The following is a 21,498-nucleotide window of genomic DNA, read 5'->3' as shown; positions in this document are numbered from 1 at the left end:
TGCCGTACAGAGTGCATACTTTGTCATGACTTTAGATGCGTGAAATGGGGTTTGGCACAAGCCTAGACAAAGGTTTCCTGGGCACAAGGCACCAGTTTCCACTCACAAGTATCTGCAGGTGCTGGAATCTGGAGCAAGAAACAATCTGCTGGGGAAACTCGAGATAAAAGATCAACGGTGCCGATGCCGGGCTTCAACCCGAAACGTTGACCATTCTGTGGGAATAATTTACACGTGATATGAGTGACAGTAAACTTCTCCTTTATTCGCAATAACTTGTCAGACAAGGAGAACAATTCAAGTAAGAGACTGTTTCAAGCTCCTCGTATATGTATACAAAGGGCTTGCCCCCACCTACATCCAAAATATGCTAACCCACCATTCTACCTCCAGGTGCCTCAGGTCGGTCGACTTGGGGCTACTGACTATCCCGCGGTCCAGGTGTAAGCTCAGGGGCGACCGCGCTTTTGCAGTTACAGCACCTAGACTGTGGAACAGTATCCCTCTTCTCATCAGAACTGCCCCCTCCATCGACTCCTTTAAGTCTAGACTTAAAACTTAATTCTACTCACAAGCATTTCTTGAGGTCCTCTGTGGGAGCGCTGTATGTATGTATTTATGTATGTATTGTTAGATCTATGAACCACTGTATGTAAAACACGTCAGTACCTGCACTGATGTAAAGCACTTTGGTCAACAAGAGTTGTTTTTAAATGTGCTATAGAAATAAAATTGACTTGACTTGACGACTTGTTCTGCGCATCTACAGCAGGCAGCATTTGTATATCATTTTTGATAGCATAAATGTAAGGTCGTAACATACATTTATTTACAAGGTTTACTATTGTGATCCAGCGTTCTGTAATTTCCCCCTCAAAAACAAAGGTTGAAGGTGTTCAATTTGTTGACTTTGTGGGCCATTTGAACCAGACATGTTTAGCCTGGAGCAGAAGGGCAACTTCTCTGTTCATTTCCCACAGAGTGAAATGCTGCCCACCTTTAATATACAATGAAAGAACAGCTCAGTTCTCCCACAATTCCCTTTGTGTTTGTTGCAGTTGTAGTTACAGTTTCCTGCAAAATTCAAGGTGTGGCGCCGTGGTAAAGTTTCTGCTTTACAGCGCCAGAGATCCGGGTTCGATCCTGACTACGGGTGCTGTCCCTACAGAGTTTGTACGTTCTGCCCGTGATCGTGTGGGTTTTCTCTGGGTGCTCCAGTTTCGTCCCACTCTCCAAAGACGTACAGGTTTATAGGTTAATTGGCTTCTGTAAAAAATTGGTTTTGGTAAAAATTGGGAATTGTCCCTAGCGTGTGGGATAGTGCGTGTGTATGGGAATTGTTGGTCAGCGTGGATTCACTGGGCGTGGAAAAGGTCTGTTTCTCTAAATTAAAACTAAAAATAAATTCCTTTCCATCATCGATACTGCTCACCCCACTGAGTTCCTCCAGGAGATTGGTTGCTGCAACAGTTCAGGGGCATCTGGACAGATATGCATGATGTTCAGCATTGGCATGGTGATCTACGCTGCATCACTCTGTCCTAGAGTTACAGTACTTACATAAAACAATAAAACCTAAAAACTTAATATAAAATGAAAAGAGATATTGATAGGGTAGACAATCATGGAGTATCATTCAACCTTTTCTCCCCATGGTGGAAATGTCCAACACTAGGGGGCGCAGCTATAATGTGAGCGGGAAAAGGTTTAATGGAGATGTGCAGGGCATGTTTTTTACATGGAATGGTGGGCACCTGGAATGCATTTCTAGGGGCGGTGGTGGAGGAAAAATTCGATACTCAAGGCGCTAGTAGCGTTTAAGATGCTTTTAGATTGGCACCTGGAAGTGCAGGGGACAGAGGGATATGGATCATGTACAGGCAGATGGGATCAGTTTAATTTGGCATCATGTGCGACACCAACATGGTTCCTGTGCTGTTCTGTTCTATGTTCTACGTTCTACGTTCTATGTTCTGTGTTCTGTGTTCTGTGTTCTGTGTTCTGTGTATTCTGTTCTCTGTTCGAATCATTGCTTGGGATTCTCTCCTGATTCACGCAGCATCTTTCTCTGTTAAATCTCAGAGCAGCTTCTCCCTGTCTGATAACAAGAGATGAGTTACTGAATGAACCTCAGGAAACAGGAGTCACTGCAGATAGTTCTGTGAATGTAATTTTTGGAGTAATGCAGGATGAAAGGTTGCAAGACCACAATGCACAACGAGATGCATTGCCGCAACAGCGCAGCGAATGTCGAGTGGTGCTAAGTGAAGCCAAAGTGAAACTTTGGAGGCAAGGTGTTCCTATGATTGTACTTTTTTTTGAGAAAGGAATTAGTTTCATAGAATCATACAAAGTGGAAAAGAGGTCCTTCAACACAACAAAAAGTATACTCTGATAAAGTATAATTCATTCATTCAACTTGCCAACGTCTATACTAGTCCCACCTGCCTGCTTTTGGCCCATATCCCCCCAAACCTATCCTATTTATGTACCAGTCTAAATGTTTATTAAACGTTGTGATAGTACCTGCCTCACCTTCCTCCTCCGGCAGCTCGTTCCATATACCTACCACCCTTTGTATAAAAAATGTGCCCCTCAGGATCCAATTAGATTTGTCCCCCTCCCTCACCTTAAACCAAGGTCTGCATCACAGGGTACTTAAGGAAATGGCTCTCGAAATTGTGGACGCATTGGTGATCATTTTCCAATGTTCTATAGATTCAGGATCAGTTCCTGTGGATTAGAGGGTAGCTAATGTCATCCCACTTTTTAAGAAAGGCGGGAGAGAGGAAACAGGGATTTATAGACCAGTTAGCCTAACTTTGGTGGTGGGGAAGATGCTGGAGTCAATTATAAAAGGTGAAATAGCGGCACATTTGGATAGCAGTAACCGGATCGGTCCGAGTCAGCATGCATTTACGAAGGGGAAATCATGCTTGACTAATCTTCTGGATTTTTTTGAGGATGTAACTAGGAAAATGGACAAGGGAGAGCCAGTGGATGTAGTGTACCTGGACTTTCAGAAAGCATTTGATAATGTCTCACATAGGAGATTAATGGGCAAAATTAGGGCACATGGTATTGCTGGTAGGGTACTGATAGGGATAGAAAATTGGTTGGCAGACAGGAAACAAAGAGTAGGGATTAACGGGTCCCTTTCAGAATGGCAGGCAGTGTCTAGTGGGGTACCGCAAGGCCCGGTGCTGAGACTGCAGCTATTTACATTAATGATTTAGATGAAGGGATTAAAAGTAACGTAGCAAATTTGCAGATGGGTGGCAGTGTGAACTGTGAGGAGGATGCTATGAGAATGCAGGGTGGCCAGGTTGGGTGAGTGGGCAGATGCATGGCAGATGCAGTTTAATGTAGATAAATGTGAGGTTAGCCACTTTGGTAGCAAAAACAGGAGGGAAGGTTATTATCTAAATGGTGTCAAGTTGGGAAAAGGGGAAGTACAACGGGATCTGGGGGTCCTTGTTCATCAGTCTATGAAAGTAAACATGCCGATACAGCAGGCAGTGAAGAAAGCGAATGGCATGTTGGTCTTCATAACAAGAAGAGTCGAGGATAGGAGCAAAGAGGTCCTTCTGCAGTTGTACAGGGCCCTTGTGAGACAACACCTGGAGTATTGTGGGCAGTTTTGGTCTCCAAATTTGAGGAAGGACATTCTTGCTCTTGAGGGAGTGCAGCGTAGGTTCACAAGGTTAATTCCCGGGCAGGCGGGACTGTCATATGCTGAGAGAATGGAGCAGCTGGGCTTGTATACTCTGGAGTTTAGAAGGATGAGAGGGTATCTTATTGAAACAAATGTGATTATTAAGGGTTTGGACATGCTAGAGGCAGGAAACATGTTCCCAATGTTGGGGGAGTCCAGAACCAGGGGCCACAGTTTAAGAAAAAGAGGTAAGCAATTTAGAACGGAGACGAGGAAACACTTTTTCACACAGAGAGTTGTGAGCCTGTGGAATTCTCTGCCTCAGAGGGCGAGGGAGGCCGGTTCTCTGGATGCTTTCAAGCGAGAACTAGATAGGGCTCTTGAAGATAGCGGAGTCAGGGGATATGGGGAGAAGGCAGGATTGTGGATGATCAGCCATGATAACATTGAATGACAGTGCTGGCTTGATGGGCCGAATGGCCTACTCCTGCACCTATTGTCTATTGTCCATCCACACTTTGATTCTTGGTTGAAATAAGGTTGTTTGCTTGAGTGCAGGCCTGATTCTATTGACCTGGGATGACATCTGAGATAAAACATTGCATTAAGATCTTTGGTTTATTGAAGTTCGGCGAGAATGCCCATTTCCACACGCCACTATGGCTAGGGCGTGGGTGAAAGCTGGTGTATTGTGTGAGTTTCATGGCTAGAGGAATAGGAATACTTTATTGTCACATGTAAGTAGGCTCAGTGAAATTCTTTGCTTGCATACCCAATGTATACAAATATATTAATTATTCATTAATCATTAATCATGTATAGAAATTATTAATGTGGTTAGACTTATTTCATGTATTATTAATGGTATTTTGAAATAAGTTCAGATAATGTTTACCGTATTTGAAATGCCAGATCTGTTACTTACTGATATTGGACACAGAGTCCATCCACTGAGTTTGCACTGTTTACTGACCCATGCTTTGTATGGCCCATGACACCACTACATTTTCAGTACTAAATCACTTCTCGAAATTGCCACTGGTTTAACTTTGAGTTTCAGTTTAAATTTAGTTGAAGCAATAAAGATACAGCATAGATACAGGCCCTTCAGCCCACCGAGTCCATGCTGACCATCAATCCCCCATTCACACTAGTTTGATGTTATCCCCACACACTAGGGGCAATTATAGAAGCCAATTAACCCACAAACCTGCACATCTTTGGAGTGTGTGAGGTAACCCGAGCATCTGGAGGAAGCCCACACGATAACAGGGAGAACGTGCAAACTCCACAACGACAGCATCTAAGGCCAGGATCGAATCTCTGCCTCTGGCATTGTGAGATGGCAGCTGCGCCATTGTGCCGCCCAATAATGGCACTGGTGATGGAGTTGAACCCTCCAGCCAGAAAACTTGTAAAAGTTGAAAACCAGATGTACGGAGAAGCTCTGAAATGAGGTTAGAGGCTGATCATGGAATAGGCATTAGTTGATTCATCTTGATGCACTGCCCATGAATGAAGTGCCTGAGATTGAACTCGGTTCTGAAAATGACCAGTGATTCTTTGGAAGTCCCCAATCTCCGAAGACGCAACAACTAAAGCAGCTGCAGATGCCATCAATGGTCTGATACTAATCTGAGGTGCTATGCATAATGCCAGTGAGATGAAGGGTAATCCTGTATTCAATCTCAACCCTGGGTGCTGTCTGTGCAGAGTTTGTATATTTTGTACAAAGGTACATATCTGTGACCTTGTGGGTTTCCTCCAGATGCTCTGGTTTCCTCCCACATTCCAAAGACGTGCAGGGCAAGGATTTTTTACAGAGAGAGTGTTGGTGCTTTGAATGAGCTGCCAAAGGTGATGGTGGAATTGAGAAGGTAAGTTAATTGGCCTCTGTAATTTGCCCTGAGTATGTAGCGAGTGGATGAGATAGTTAGATAACATAAAACTAGTGTGAACGGGTGCGGACTCGTGGGGCTTAGGGTCCATTTTTACTCTGTATCTTTCAATCATTTGTTGGGAGATTATATGAGGCTGGGAAGGCTGCTGCCGAAAAAATATTGTCCCGACCACATTTATCAGCAAGAAGACATATGGCTTGGCATGGTGGTTCGATCCTGACTACGGGTTGCATGTTCTTCCCGTATCCTGCGTGGGTTTTCTCCGGGAGCTCTGGTTTCCTCCCACACTCCAAAGGCGTACTAGTTTGTAGGTTAACTGGCTTGGGAAAATTGTAAACTTGTTCCTAGTGTGTGTAGGATAGTCCTAGCGTGCGGGGGTTGCTGGTAGTCACAGACTTGGTGGGCCGAAGGGCCTGTTTCTGCGCTGGATCTCTGCGCTGTAGTTTAGTTTAAAATACACTAAAACTGATTTAAATGGTGTTTGTGCTGGAAGTTCATCATAACTGACAATTAAAATACTAGATAATCCAATTGCCATCCCAACTGCTTCTTTCCACATGATTTGCTTTTACAATAATGTTATTTTTAATCTTTTTTAAACCTGATTTACAGATAACATCTTCTGCGAGACATTGGTCTCTTCATTTCAATCACCACTGATTGCTCTGGGTAGGAAAGTATTTGGTATTAACAGAGTATCACAGCAACAAAGAGAGCCATCATTCACACCGAGCTCTGAAGGACCCATTTGTGATTCCTGCACAATTTGAATGCAAGCATGGTGACCATGTGCAAGCCTGAGCTGATGGGATTAATTCACTGTCGCTGGTAATTGCAGTGAATGAAATGATGTGCAAAAATTATGTTCAAAATTGCAATGCCAGTTAAATTAGTGAGGTTTGAAATCAACTGAACTTGAGTTAAATGTGTATCTCAATAAAATCTATAGTCAACAAGTTACTTTCCAAATTCATTGTTTGCTTAATTAGTCTTCAGCACCCTCATTTTATTTATCTTATGGCTTTGAGGTTTTATTTTTTATTTGGTGTACGTTTTATTTGGTTCTTAATTGATCTTTGTTGCTTATCCAAACATGATTATTCTAGGATATATTGATATGGTTTCTTAGACTATTACAGCATGAAGGTTCAACTGCATGGACTTTGTTTCAATCCTCCACCTTTCTTTGGTCTATTTCTCATAGAGAACAGAGTGCCTGTGACCTGCTGTGTAGAAGCTCGCTGTGTTCAACGTGGAATCATTGTCATGCAGCAGAGAAACAGGCCCTTTGGCCCATCATGTCCGTGCTGGCTATGTTTATCCTGTTCCCCATGAAGGAGGATGTGTATATATTTATTCATTCAAGGAGTGTGGGCTTCACAGTATTAAGCAGTGTTTAATGGCCCATAAAATGGCACAAAGTGCACGGATGCCTCAACAGATCAGGCTCAGGAGAACAAGGATGGTCACACAACTCACCAAAACGACAGCGCTGGGATAGATGGCGGAGGTCGGCAATAAAACATTCCACAGGTTCCTCAGGCTGTGTTGCTTGCGAGAAAAAAAACGAGCTCGCTCCAAAATGCGATTCGAAGGAAGGTCGCAAATCTCTGTAAACTTCCTCAACAGACACGCTGGGTCGTCAGGAGACTCGGCTGGCTCAACAAGCTGGTCGTCCGCATCCAGGACCGCTGGACGGTACTCAAACGACGTAGCCCTCCTCATAGCATCAGGCCCAGCGAGATTCAGTAGCAGAGATACTTTGACAGCAGCAGGGTCATTATGGTGTGCAATATTCACTTAATGGTTGTAGTCCATGACGAACGGTCCCATCACTCCGCGAGGGGCATCAAAGACTAAACGGGGAAGGCTTGCGACAAGACGAAGGGTATGTGGCACACTAAAGTTGATATACGAGAGGCGCAGATTCAGTTCTGATGTAAAGGAGTATAGACGTCGTCCTTAGTCCTTCACTAAGTCTTTATTAAGACACTACATCCACACGTCCCAGCACTGCCACAACTGGTCTACACACGTACTGGAACCTACAGGGGAGGGGTAGGGGCAGGGGGTGGAGCATGGATGTACACTTCCTCCATAATTGGGAGTGCATTTAATGCCTCACTTTCTAGCTTCTTCAGACTGAGTGTAGGAAAGCTGGGAGGAGGGGGGGGGCAGGGACAAAGCCTGGCAGGTGATACAGGCGATGGGGGGGGGGGGGGGTGGGGGGGGGGGGGGGGGGGGGGGGGGGGGGTGGGGGGGGGGGGGGGGGGATGGGAAAGTTGGAGAATTCAAATATCTTTGGGTTGTAAGCTGCCCAAGCAGATTATGAGATGTTGTTCCTCCAGTTTGCATTTGGCCTCACTCTAGCAAAGGAGGAGGCCCAGGACAGAATGGTCAGTGTGGGAATGGGAGTTACAATGGTTGGCAACTGGGAGATCCAGTAGGTCTTGGCGGGTCCAGCACTGCTGTTGCATGAAATAGTCGCCGAGTCGAGGCTTGGCCATGCCGATTTATAGCAACTCCTAGGATATTGACCATGGTGGCAGTCAGGGGGTAATAGTTGGATTTTCACTTCTTGGAGAACGTCATCACCTGGTACTTGTGTGACACAAATGTTGCTTGCCACCTATCAACCCAGGCCTGGATATTGTCCAGGTCTTACTGGATATGTTCTGCTTCTTCAGCTGAGGAGTTGCAAATAGTGCTGAAGATTGTTCAATCATTGGCATCCTTCCCAAATTCTGACCTTTGACAGTTACTATGATTGGGCCATGAACACCACCATGAGGGACCTCCTCCAGAGATGCCCTGTTGCTGAGGCGATTGTCACCCCTCCCCCACCCTAGTCGTCCTCCTAGTACTGCCCCTCCCCCACCCTAGTCGTCCTCCTAGTCTGCCCCTCCCCCGCCCTAGTCGTCCTCCTAGTACTGCCCCTCCTCCACCCTAGTCGTCCTCCTAGTACAGCCTCTCCCCCACCTTGCTAGTTTCTGCTGGTTCCGCTTCTTGCATCTCTCTCTCTGCCCCTCACCCACCCTAGTCGTCCTGCTAATTCCACTGTTTGTTATCACCTCTTCCACAGCCAACAATGGGCCATTGTGGGAAACAGGTGTAGACTGGGCGATCGTTTCGCTGAACACATACGCTCAGTCCGCCATCTCCCGGTTGCCAAACATTTAAATTCTCCTTCCCATTCGCACACTAACCTTTCTGTCCTGGGCCTCCTCCACTGTCACAGTGAGGCCCCAAGCAAATTGGAGGAACAGCACCTCATATTTCTCTTGGGCAGTTTACAACCCAGTGGTATGAATGTTGTTTTCTCAGTCTGAAGAAGGGTCTCGACCTGAAACGTCACCTATTCCTTATTCCCAGAGATGTTGCCTGACCCTCTGAGTTACTCCAGCATTTTCATAGACCGTAAGATCATAAGTGATCAGAGTAGAATTTGGCCATTCGGCCCATCAAGTCTACTCCGCCATTCAATCATGGCTAATCTATCTCTCCCTCCTAACCCCATTCTCCTGCCTTCTCCCCATAACCTCTGACACCCGTACTAATCATTTTGTGTCTATCTTCAGTGTAAACCATCATCTGAAGTTCCTTCCTACTCTACTAATTTACCAATACTAATTTCTTTAAGTTTATCATTCTCATTTTAACAGATTATTCTTAGACAACCTTTAGTTCCTAAACTGAAAAAATGCTAATGTTTTCTTTAAATTAAATCTTAATGCTTCAAAAATCTGATCATTTTCCAAGCCAGGCAAATTTGAACAGCCATCTGTGTTAAACAAATTAAATTAACCTTTGGAATCTAATTAGTTTTCATGCTTGATAGAGTGCTTTACTAAGAGTGCATCAGGTTGCAAAAAGAAAACTGCAAACTGACTGGGAGCCAATGAATGTTTCTTTAACGAGGGAAGACCTGTGGTGAATTTTGATACTCGTTGAAGCAGGAGGAAGAAGTAATCACTATATTCAAGCATTGGAATATCACTGTGTTGTCCAAAGACCAATTTTAGTTTGTGGATGAGACAGTTCAGACAGGGAGCTAAGGAGAGCAGAATGAATATTGACTTCTCTAACTTCAAGTAACCCTTGCTTTCCCTCTCTCTCCATCCCTCCCCCATCCTAGTTCACCGACCAGTCTGACTATCCTCCTGTTTAAATGTTATCTTTGTATGCTTCATTGTCACCTTCCCCTAGCTAACAATGATCTATTCCTTGAACCCCGTCCCTTTGATGTCTCGTTCTCACACCATACCCTTCCATATCTCTGTGTCTCCCTCTCCCCTGACTCTCAGTCTGACGAAGGGTCTCGACCTGAAACGTCACCCATTCCTTCTCTCCAGAGATGCTGCCTGTCCCGCTGAGTTACTCCAGCATTTTGTGTTTATCTTCAGTTTGAACCAGCATCTGCAGTGCCTTCCTTCACAAAGATGGAATGAGCGAACCGATGTTCCTCTTGTTGCTCTGCCACCTTTGTGCTCTGGGGGTTCCTCCCGCAGCCGGCCTTGAGGGCGTGGGAGGTAAGTCCGCGGTTCACTTTCATACTGGCCTCGTTCCTCTCGACCTTGGCGCTGACACCCTCCTCTTTGGTATTCCGGTCTTCAGGCTACGGGCAGGGACCGGGCTCCGCAGCTGTAGGAATGATTGCCTCGACCCGAAACATCACCCATTCATTCTCTCCAGAGTTGTTGCCTGTCCCGCTGAGTTACTCCAGCGTTTTGTGTTTATTCCCATCGACACTAGTTCCACCCGCCTGCGTTTGGCCCATATCCCTCTAAACTTATCCTATCCATGTACCTGTCTAAATGTTGCACTAATACCTGCCTCGACTATCCTCTCAGGAAGCTTGTTCCATACACCCACCACCCTTTGTAAAAAAAACGTTATCCCTCAGGCTCCCTCAATTAATTTAAAGGGGATCTGAGGGGTGAGTTCTTCTACACAGAGAGTGTTTGATATTTTTACCTTGCTGCCGGTGCTGGTGGTAGAATCAAATACAATAACTACATTAAAGAGTTGGCAGTGTGGTGCAGTGGTAGAGTTGCTGCCTTACAGCGCTAGGTATTGTATGTTCTCCCTGTGACGGTGGGTTTTCTCCAGGTTTCCTCCCACACTCCAATGACGTGCAGGTTTGTAGGTTAATTGGCTTCTGTAAACTATAAATTAAATTGTCCTGAGTGCGTTGGATAGTGCTAGATTATGGGACGATCGCTGGTAGGCCAAAGGGCCTGTTACTATGCTAAAATGTAAAGTCTAAAGCCAATCGGTATGTATGCAGACACTTAAAAGGACAAAGCTTAGAAGAATATGGTCCTATTGCAGGCAAATGGGATTAGTTGGGAAGCTAGGCATGGATGCGATGGGCTGAAGGGCCTGTTTCTGCGCTGTACAGCTCTATGAATCTATGATACCTCCTGCTGGCCCACACCCCAGTGCTGGTGAGTGTTTGGATTCTGCAAACACAGCATGGCAACAGCAGCGGCCTTCATGTTAATTTAAATAAACAGTTACCTGGGGACTGGGTGGATGGCAGACGGGCCAAACTAAGGTAGATTGCGTTTGAAGGAGAAAAAATGACTTCCAGCCAAATTTCCATAGCAGGCAATTATATTTGCGTCAATTGAAAGTTACACCTATGCTGAACGTGGCAAAGGGTTTTGGAGCTCCAGTGTAGAGATTCAGTCTGTTGTGTGCAATGTTGTAAGTTATGCATGCCACACTCTTAGCTGGTAGCTCTGGGCCAGGAGCAGGTATAGAAACATTCAATGTGTAAACTTGCTGGCGAACGTGGCATTCAAATGTAACAATTAGCCTTTAGACTTTACTTTAGACTTTAGAGATACAGCATGGAAACAGCCCCTTCAGCCCACTGAGTACGTGCAAACCAATGATCACCCCGTCCGTACACTAGCATTATCCTACACAATAGTGACAATTTACAATTTTTAACCAAAGCTAATTAACCTACAAACCTGTACATCTTTGGACTGTGGGAGGAAACTGAAGCACCCGGAGAAAACCCACGCGGTCACAGGGAGAACGTATAAACTCCGTATAGACAGCACCCGTGGTCAGGATTGAACCTGGATTGCTGGCGCTGTAATGCCCCTGTCCCACTCAGGAAACCTGAACGGAAACCTCTGGAGACTTTGCGCCCCACCCAAGGTTTCCGTGCGGTTCCTGGAGGTTGCAGGTGGTTGCCGGAGGCTGCAGGTAGTGGAAGCAGGTAGGGAGACTGACAACTACCTCCGGGAACCGCACGGAAACCTTGGGTGGGGCGCAAAGTCTCCAGAAGTTTCCGTTCAGGTTTCCTGAGTGGGACAGGGGCATAAGGCAGTAACTCTACCGCTGTACCACTGTGTTGCCCCAGCATTTGAAAGCCAGAGAGAGATAGCCGGTGAGAATCGCAGAAGGTAAAAAAGAGAATGGCAAACAATTTTCTTGCTTAAATCTGATTTTTTTCCCCCCCATCCTATTTGACCTCATTGGGATACAACGCTAATGGTACAACTTCATGAATTTCCTTTTTAACTCATTTTACTTAGCAGTTTGAGAAGTCCGTGAGTCTTTATTTCGACTGTCAAACGATTAAAGAAATGATCATGATTAATCTCTCAATTAAAATGTTTGATCTCAGTTCAATTTTGTTTAATTGCATATGTAATGTTTGCAATTGCTGCAGCCTTCCCATCCAGCTTATTAATAATGAGATTAATATTGCGGAGAAGTATGTAGGAAGCTCGTAAAATGGCCATAAACCAAATCTCGCCGTAGCTGAGTATTTCACAGCTGATGACTTTGCTTAGGCTTCCACGGAGCATTTAAAGTTTTATGTGGAGGAAGGAACTGCAGATGCTGGTTTAAACTGAAGATAGGCACCAAAAGCTGTCGTTAAGAGGCTGTCCCACTGCGGCGACCTAATCCGCGAGTTCTGGTGAGTTTGCCCTCGACTCATACTCGCAGTATGGTCGACACGACGTCCTAGGAGGTCTTTGTAACTCTCCTTCATGCTCGAGAGTAGTCCCCGCGTACTCGAGGCCTCAGCTAGGTACATGTTGAAAAACACGCGGCGAGTAAAAAAAGGTCGCCATGGAAAAAATCGATACTTTTCTTACTCGTAGGTTTAGTCGAAGTAGGTCATAGTAGGTCAGCATGTTAGTCGTAGGTAATCGAGGGTAGTTGAAAGTAATCAAAGGTAGTCCTGGATAGTCTTCAACATAGTCGAAGGAGGTCTTCAACATGACATTTTTTCAAACTCTCCTAACCTCTTCTAAACTCGCCAATTAGGTTGTCGCAGTGGGACAGCCCCTTAACTCAGCGAGACAGGCAGCATCTCTGGAGAGAAGGAATGAGTGACGTTTCGGGTCGAGATGCTTCTTCAGACATGCATATACAGTAGGTTGTTCATTTAAGAAATTGCTGGAGTTTGGAACTGTTGACACATGTGAAGGACATTAGGATCTGGGAGAATGAGAAACCAGTGACACTGGCAACATCCCATCACAGCATAGGGGACCTGCCCTTAGGGGGGCCAGTACTTCGTATTGAACATACACTGCTCCACTACCTTCAGCGGGTGCATCGACCGGACTTTGGGCTTGGTATAATGGCGGCAAAAATGGCCGTGCCCGCATGTGTAATATTTGCAGCAAGAATTTCAAGGGTCAAGGACATGTACCAATCAAGGTAGAGTGAAATTCAGATTGCCGAACATTCATACCGCTAAAGAGCAACAAGACACCCAAACAAATGTTTAACATGAACATCCACCACAGCGACTCCCCCACATTCCTCACTGTGATGGAAGGCAAAAAAACTTTAATCTCTTCCCTTCTTCAAAGTCAAACACAGGCAGGTGGGACTAGTGTAGATGGGACATGTTGGCCAGCCTGGGCAAGTAGGGCCGAAGGGCCTGTTTCCACACTGTATCACTCTATGACTCTAGTTAAGGATCGAGGCATTTCCTCCTTTAACCTATGATGAGCATTTGTCGGCACTGGGCCTGTACGCGCTGGAGCTATGATTTTATTGAACGATTGAACAATTCAAAGGGCGGAGAGTCCTAATCCTGACGCTATTTGCATGGTTGTATGTAAATTCACAATCACCTTTAAAGATGGTCAACATAAATTTTAGCTTTTAAATATATATTGCTAATAACTTCAATTTATTATCTTTTAAATTAAATTAATTGTTTTATGTAAAATAAAACATGTAATTACTGATGAAGAGTCCCGCCCCGAAAAGTCACTGTACATTGGCTATTTCATACTAGCCAATTATAATGTTTGTTAGTAGTGACTCCGCCTATTATGTGCTTCATATTATCAAGAGCCTGCTTATGCAAGTTAGAATGAGTAGCAGCTCAGAGATCTGATGTCTGCAGATCCATGCTGAATGTAGATTTAATAAACGTGGTGTATCTTGATTCTGTCTGACCTGCTGAATTATTCCAGCACATTGTATCTATCTTTGATTTAATTACTTCTATGGTTTTGATTCTGTCACCTTTCTACAAGTGTATTCGCAAGAATTCACTAGTTTACAACAATTATCCCAGGAATGAGTAGGTTAACCTATGATGAGCGTTTGTCGGCACTGGGCCTGTTCTTGCTGGAGTTTAGAAGAATGAGGGGGGTGGATCTCATTGAAACATATAGAATAGTGAAAGGCTTGGATAGATTGGATGTGGAAAGGATGTTTCCACTAGTGGGAGCATCTAGGTCACAGCCTCAGATTTAAAGGACGTTCTTTTCGGAGGGAGATTAGGAGAAATTTCTTTAGTCAGAGGGTGGTCTTCTCCTTAAACCCTTTGCTCCTCTAGGAGCATAGGCCATTGACAAATCTTCTCCACCTCACACGGTTGTTGGCAGTTCAGAGGGAGGTGATTCTGTGGAATTCTTTGCCACAGAAGTCTGTAGAGGGCAAATCTCTGCCTTAAAAATATCTTTATTTTTTAAGCAGAGATAGATAAATTCTTGATTAGTACAGGTGTCAGAGGTTATGGGAATAAGGCAGGAGAATGGGGTTAGCAGGGAGAGATAGATCAGCCATGATTGAATGGTGGAGTAGACTTGATGGGCCGAATGGCCTAATTCTACTCCTACTCCTTATGACCTTATGACCTTTAAGCTCGAGGAGCAAAGGGTTTAAGGAGAAGACCACCCTCTGGCTAAAGAAATTTCTCCTAATCTCCCTCCTAAAAGAACGTCCTTTAAATCTGAGGCTATGACCTCTAGTCCTAGATGCTCCCACTAGTGGAAACATCCTCTCCACATCCACTCTATCCAAGCCTTTCACTATTCTGTATGTTTCAATGAGATCCCTCCCTCATTCTTCTAAACTCCAGCGAGTACAGGCCCAGTGCCGACAAACGCTCATCACAGGATAACCTACTCATTCCTGGGATAATTGTTGTAAACTAGCGAATTCTTGCGAGCTTTTTGGCTTCTCTTAATTCTGGCTCGGAAGGGACAACGTAACTCCTTCTTCAGAAAGTGAAGAACAAACATGAAGATTATGTGGGGTATTTGAGAAATAGTGTAACTTTCTTGGCTGAATGAGTACACAATGCCCCTGTGTGAAGAAATAAGTCGGAGAGAGACAGAAACGAGGAGAGATCATTGGAAGAGTAAAATCAACGATACATATAATCATACACACTTAGTCTTCTCTTGGTATGAAGTGGTATCTTTATTTTAACATCATTCCAACTACACAGAAGCTAAAAATTGCATCGCTTATATTTAACATTATTTAGTTTAACTAATATACCTAAAAGATGAAAATTCGCTTGAAGTAATGACACAATATTTCTCCTGAAATGATCAAAAACTGTTGCACATTTAGATTTGTTTTTAAACTACAGACTTATTTCCAGATACAGCACAGTAACTGTGGTTAAAAAAAAACTAAAAGATTTACAGCTTTACCCAATATCAAGAGGAAATTGTAATAAACACTTAGTCAAATGACCATTCCGAGGGCCAATGGTTCCTGATGTTGGAGTCACAGATTCCTTGATATTATAAATGTGTGAATGTTCTCACATTAAGAGAATTGATTGGTTCTAATCAATTACTGGTTTGAATATTTACAATCAACTTTATGCTACAAAAAGGGGCCCAAAAGGAAGGCAGAATATAACTGGGCCACTAGAGCAATGAACTGACCCAGTCAGAAAACTGAGTTCTGCCTAGTTGTCGGGCCAATGAATGGAAATAAGTTTATGGAACTATCTGTTACATTAAAAAAAAGAACTCCTGCATCATATGCTGCCACTCTCTATCACTTGAGATGAAATGTTTCACTTACACAGACTGTCTTGCCTACTTTTGTTTTCCACTTCATTTGAACCTTGCGATTGTACCTTGCAATTGGCTCTGGGCACCAAAGTCCCTACCGCTCCTTCATCAGGATGAGCAAGATGGGTCCAGGTACTGTGACTGAGACTCTTTGAGTTACCAAAGGTTGAATAACCAGGGCAACAAGGCTTCTATTCTCCCTCCCTTGCATTTAGAGGTCCAAGATGAGATGATTAAAAATATTGTTTTGTCTTCTAGTGTAGCTGAGAGATCTAGAGATTAGGCCTGTCTGCCACCATCTAGTTTGAATGCATATGTACACCTGGTAGGTAAAGCTCCTTACAGGAGGGGAATTACAAATGGTAGATTACAAGAAGACTTTCCTTACGTCAGCCTCGAGCCTGGAGAACAGGAGGCCCATTCCCTACCACTTAGTCCGAAGAGTCAGAAGAAGAGTCCTGACCTGAAACGTTATCTATCCATGTTCTCCAGAGATGCTGATCCACTGAGTTACTCCAACACCTTGTGCCCTTTTAAGCCCAGATCACAGTCAGCTTTAGTCTTACAATAATAATAATAATAATAATAATAATACATTTTATTTATGGGCGCTTTTCAAGAGTCTCAAGGACACCTTACAAAAATTTAGCAGGTAGAGGAAAAACATGTAAGGGGAATGAAATAAATAGTAGAGACATGACTAGTACCATAGATAGATATGGTATAGATAGGTCTGTTCATGACTGATGTCTTGACTGCTCCGACTGAGGCTTTCTATTAGCCAATTTAGCTCAGTGAAAGCAACAATTAAAATCTGGAAATGTTGCAATGGTGATGAACACCTCAAATGACACTGAATGCTGAGAGCTTTAGGGTTTACTTTAGACAGTGGACTTATAGCGCAGAAACAGGCCCTTTAACCCACCGAGTCTGTGACGATCAGCAATCACCCCTTATACTAGCACCATCCTACACACTAGGGACAATATACAATCTTACCAAAGCCAATTAATCTAAAATTCTGTCCATCTTTGGAGTGTGGGAGGAAACCTGGAGCACCTGGAGAAACCCCACGCGGTCACGGGGAGACCGTACAAACTCCGTACAGACAGCACCCATAGTCAGGATCGAACCCGGGTTTCGGGAGCTGTAAGGCAGCAACTCTACCGCTGCGCCACTGTGCCACCCAGCTGTGGGAACCCACCCAACAAAGGGATGAAAGCTAGAATATGTATATAACTGGAATTTTGTGTCTCTGCTGGCTGCACCATTGTTCAAATTTCACACACTATTTTCTAGGTGTGATAATAAATATTGTTAATGTTCCAAGTTCCAGCTGCAAAATAGTAATTGGAAAAATATATAAATTGACCTCAAAGATGCACAACTACGGGGTAAAACATGATTTTACTTTTCAAGCTAAGTTGCATTTAACTCTTCAGTCTCTGCATAGTATTGAATGAAGAGTAAAGGGCCTGTCCCACTTCAAACTTCATTCTTTCACCCCTACCATTTTTTTTACTCGTGGACATTTTTTATCGGGCTGGGAAAAAACGTCCCGACTTACCTGATGCCACGGGTACCTACGGCTAGCATAACGAGCCTCTGCAATATATCTACGAACTCCTACGGACAGGCAGACTTTATAGACTCAGAATTGTTCAGAACAGGATGGTGAAACACTGGTGTTGTACTGCCCTCTGTCTCTTTGGGTAATAAATGAAACCTGGAAAATACCATGGCTCAGTTAGTATTGTGGGTGGTGGGAGGTAGTTGGGCTGAGAGGGGATCAGCGTGATGGCTGTGAGAGAGCAACTTAAATTCCAGAGCGAAACTTGTCGGACGAAAATAAGCTAGCGGGTGATCCAGACACGTCTCAGCTTGTGTCATAGGTCTTGAGTACTCAGAGTTCAGAGGTGAGTAGGTTTTAAGTGCTGTTAGTTTCACAAGCTATTCTTCCACTTAACTAAATTCTGCTTCAAAAGAACCTTTTGTCTATAAAAACCTATCCATCCTTTAACGTGCATTTATTGTGTACAATTATGTGGACGACATATGAAGCTGCATATTGTCATTTTTGGAACATAATTCCTATTATGAGACATCTATTGGCGGTAATCTGGCCTCCACATTCAATGCTTTCAATTCCATTTCATTGGGGTAAATAAATGTTTGTCCACTGCCTGTTTCCAACTGTCAGATGTTTATGATATGTCCTTATCCACATTTTACAAAGCATGTTAATTCCTTTTTGGCCATCAGAAACGTGGAACTATATATTTGTCATTTACGGGAAAATCAAATTCCATTTAAGTTCAAGGCTCACTCTTCTGATAAAGCAGATTCATCTTATGAGATCTCAAGTGCAGCTATGAAATGTTCTTGGTTTGTTCTCTAATGCCGGTATAAATCTTTACCTGAATGGTAAATACAAATTTATGGCATCTGATGGAATTCATTTCTATTTATGAACGGGAAGCGATTTTAGCTTGGCAACTGTTGGTCACGATATTCAGTTTTTAGAAAACTACCACTGCGATACAGTGAAATGGTCAAAGCAGCCTGAAATTATGGTTTCAGAAGCCTCAAGATACAAAGATAAGGTCTCATGTACAGTAGAGCATGCCATTGTCATATTAGGTAGCAGACTCCTGCAGTCACACTCAGTGAAGAGCCAAAGACTCAATCCTGGCCCAAGTTGCTCTGAAGCAAAGTCCTTGACTTAAAATAATCTTACATGGGTTTTGTAAACAATCGATGTCTACCAAGTCTCACTGCTGGTTAAATATCCCTGTTTTGCTATAGTGAGTTACACTGTGTAGGTGTGCTGGGGTCACAAGTTAATGGGAGAAAAAGCCCACAGTCATCACTGTGCTGACCTTACGTAACTTTAAAAAATACTGTATAATTACCAAATACAAGTTCTTTCTGAACAAGGGTAATAGTTAAAAAAAGTCCTTCACACATGTGAAGATATCACTCATCTCTAACAAGGCAATATGAAGTTTGGCCAGTCTCTGTAAATTAACAGTTTAGAAAGATAAACTGAAGCATTTGGGATCCATCATTCTATTTAAAACCATTATACTAACTTGTCATGCATCTTCAGATCCTTGTTTTAATACAGGCAGGCAAAGTGAAAGGAAAATGCTTGGAGGTGTACATCTTGCTGTTATGAAAATATAATTTGTTTCCACTGGCATTTTCCACCATTGTATAAGGATCGTATAAAATAGGGTTGCTTGCTGAATTTTGTTAATAAATGCATGGATATTATTCTGAGGGGCTATAGATATCCTGGGCAGAGGTGTACCTCTAACACACACTGATTCTATAAGTGAATTGGTGCATGGGTTTGAAATTATGTGTGCTTTCCCTGCACCATTGTACACACTCAAAGATGTGAGCATCGCACAGTGTTAAAACCTAGTAGCTGGCATCTCTTTCATCTGTAAACAAGTGTCATCACAGGGTGCAAAAATACCAAATTTAGAGTTTAGAGATAGCATGGAAACAGACCTTTCAGCCCACCGAGTCCACACCGACCATCAGCAACCCATTCTCACTAGTTCTAGGTTATCCCACTTACGCATCCACTCCCTACACACTCGAGGTCAATTAACCTACAGGCCCATATGTTTTGGGATGTGTGAGGAATCCAGAGGAAAACCAACGCGAGCACATGCAAACTCCACACAGATAGCACCCGAGGTCGGGATCAAACCTGAGTCTGTGGCGCTGGGAGGCAGTGCCTCCTTGCCGCTCCCGTGGACTTGTCCCACTCCTCATATCTAGGTAGTCTTGACGTATATACACAGAAACCGTTGTAAAGATATCCTCACTCCCTCAGTTAATAGTCCGCTCTTATACGATCAACATATGAATATTTTGGTAAAATACCAGCTGACACAGAGTCGCAAGCTCACTTCAGGGTTGGAGTGCGATAATCAGCAAAGTTGAAGCCCATTTAGTCGTCATCATTTCTAGGGCAGTTCTGAGAAAGCTGTTTAAAGTAGGGCATGGATTAATTAAAGTTTGCCTTGCCACCTTACTCCCTTTTATGATTTATAGTTAATCACAAGCTACTTTGTGCCAAATTTCTTCCTTGCTATGGATGCAAGTTCAGGTGGCAATTATCCAGAATGGCATTGAGACTTCCTGTTGAAGTGCAGAAATATCTCTTCTTAATTTGTGATACAATCTGTCAAAAAGACGTCTTAAAATAAATGAATGCTCAATTTCTTGTGATAGGTTTACAGGGAATGATGAAGTTGCACTAGTTGATTGGGCCTGCCCAGCTTGGCGTAGCCTATCTGCATCGCCATTCGGGTTAGAGGACATCTATAAGTGAAGTAAACTGGAGTTACGAGTAAAATAATAGTTATTTCTACAGTTTAGTATTCACCATTTTCACTGTTTACAGAAACACTGGGAGTGTGGGACAGAGTGTCATCTTCAGTTGCTATCATTAAATACAAGAGAGTGGTGAATTACATCTATGGTCACTTCTATGCATTTTCTTCATTGATGACTGAGTTCCACCCTTGGCAGATATACTGTGCCAGCGACTTAATACAAATTTCCTTCCAATCACTTTTGTACTCACTAAATGTAAAACATGATTAATATGTGAAGCCTCCGATTCTTAAATGTTCCAAACTACATTTCAAATATCTGTTCATTTTTTACCTCATCTACTAACGTTATTTACTATTATATCAGAACTGGAACTCAATCAGTTACAATTTTCACTGCGATCACCCTGGTTCAGAAGTTCCTTCTTAACTGGGTGAACAAGATCACTCATGTGCGCTCCACATTGAGCTTTCCATGTCTGCCACTGGATGGGTGAGCCATTAGCATCAACAAACATAAGTAGAAGCTACGAAGCATACATTATTGTTAGTTGTCTTCTCCTTGTTTAAGCAGCAGCCAAAGTATTGTTTCATGCTCTTTGCCGGGCACCTCGACAATCTGCTGCAAGGCAAGGTGTTTGGCGTGGAAATGGTGGCCATCCGCAAGCTCTGGCCAGGCCCACCTATATTCTCTGCCCAACTGGAACCCTCGAAAGGCATCTCCACGGTACTCAACTCAAGTTTCCTCTCTGCTCACTTTGCTTCCGAGTCTGTGGAATTCACGAGACTCTGACGGCCCACAGATCTGGTTCATGGTGGGCTTGGAGTCAGTTCTTGTAACCTGAAGATATTAAATGAATTCAAGTTCATTTGCCTCCGGCTTGTTATTCAGCGTGACGAGAACGAAAGGGAGATATAGTCCAGGTCAAATAGGAAGGGTGAGTGAAGAGGGAGCCTCAACGTGCCATCCGACTCTGCACAGTGGATTATTTTTGCCTGAATAAAATCTTTTTTTTTAAACAAAGCAATTACAAACACATTTTAAATCATTGAATGCCAACCCAGTCCCACCACTCTCACATGGCCTGGATCTAAGGACACATTTGACCTTCAGAATCAACCCCCCTCCTTCTGGTTGCCAATACTGTGGCACCAAACGCCAGGGCCCAAGTGTGGGCCAGTCACCTTTTCACCATCACAGCAGGTGAGCTGACCCATGGTTGTGGGGAACGATGCATCCTCAGTATCAGTACAGAGGGGTCAGCACCAGCGGT

The sequence above is a fragment of the Leucoraja erinacea genome, chromosome 16, assembly GCF_028641065.1.
Source record: "Leucoraja erinacea ecotype New England chromosome 16, Leri_hhj_1, whole genome shotgun sequence".
Classification (NCBI taxonomy): Eukaryota; Metazoa; Chordata; class Chondrichthyes; order Rajiformes; family Rajidae; genus Leucoraja; species Leucoraja erinaceus.
The sequence above is the reverse complement of the archived record's forward strand: the minus strand, read 5'-3'. Positions refer to the sequence as shown.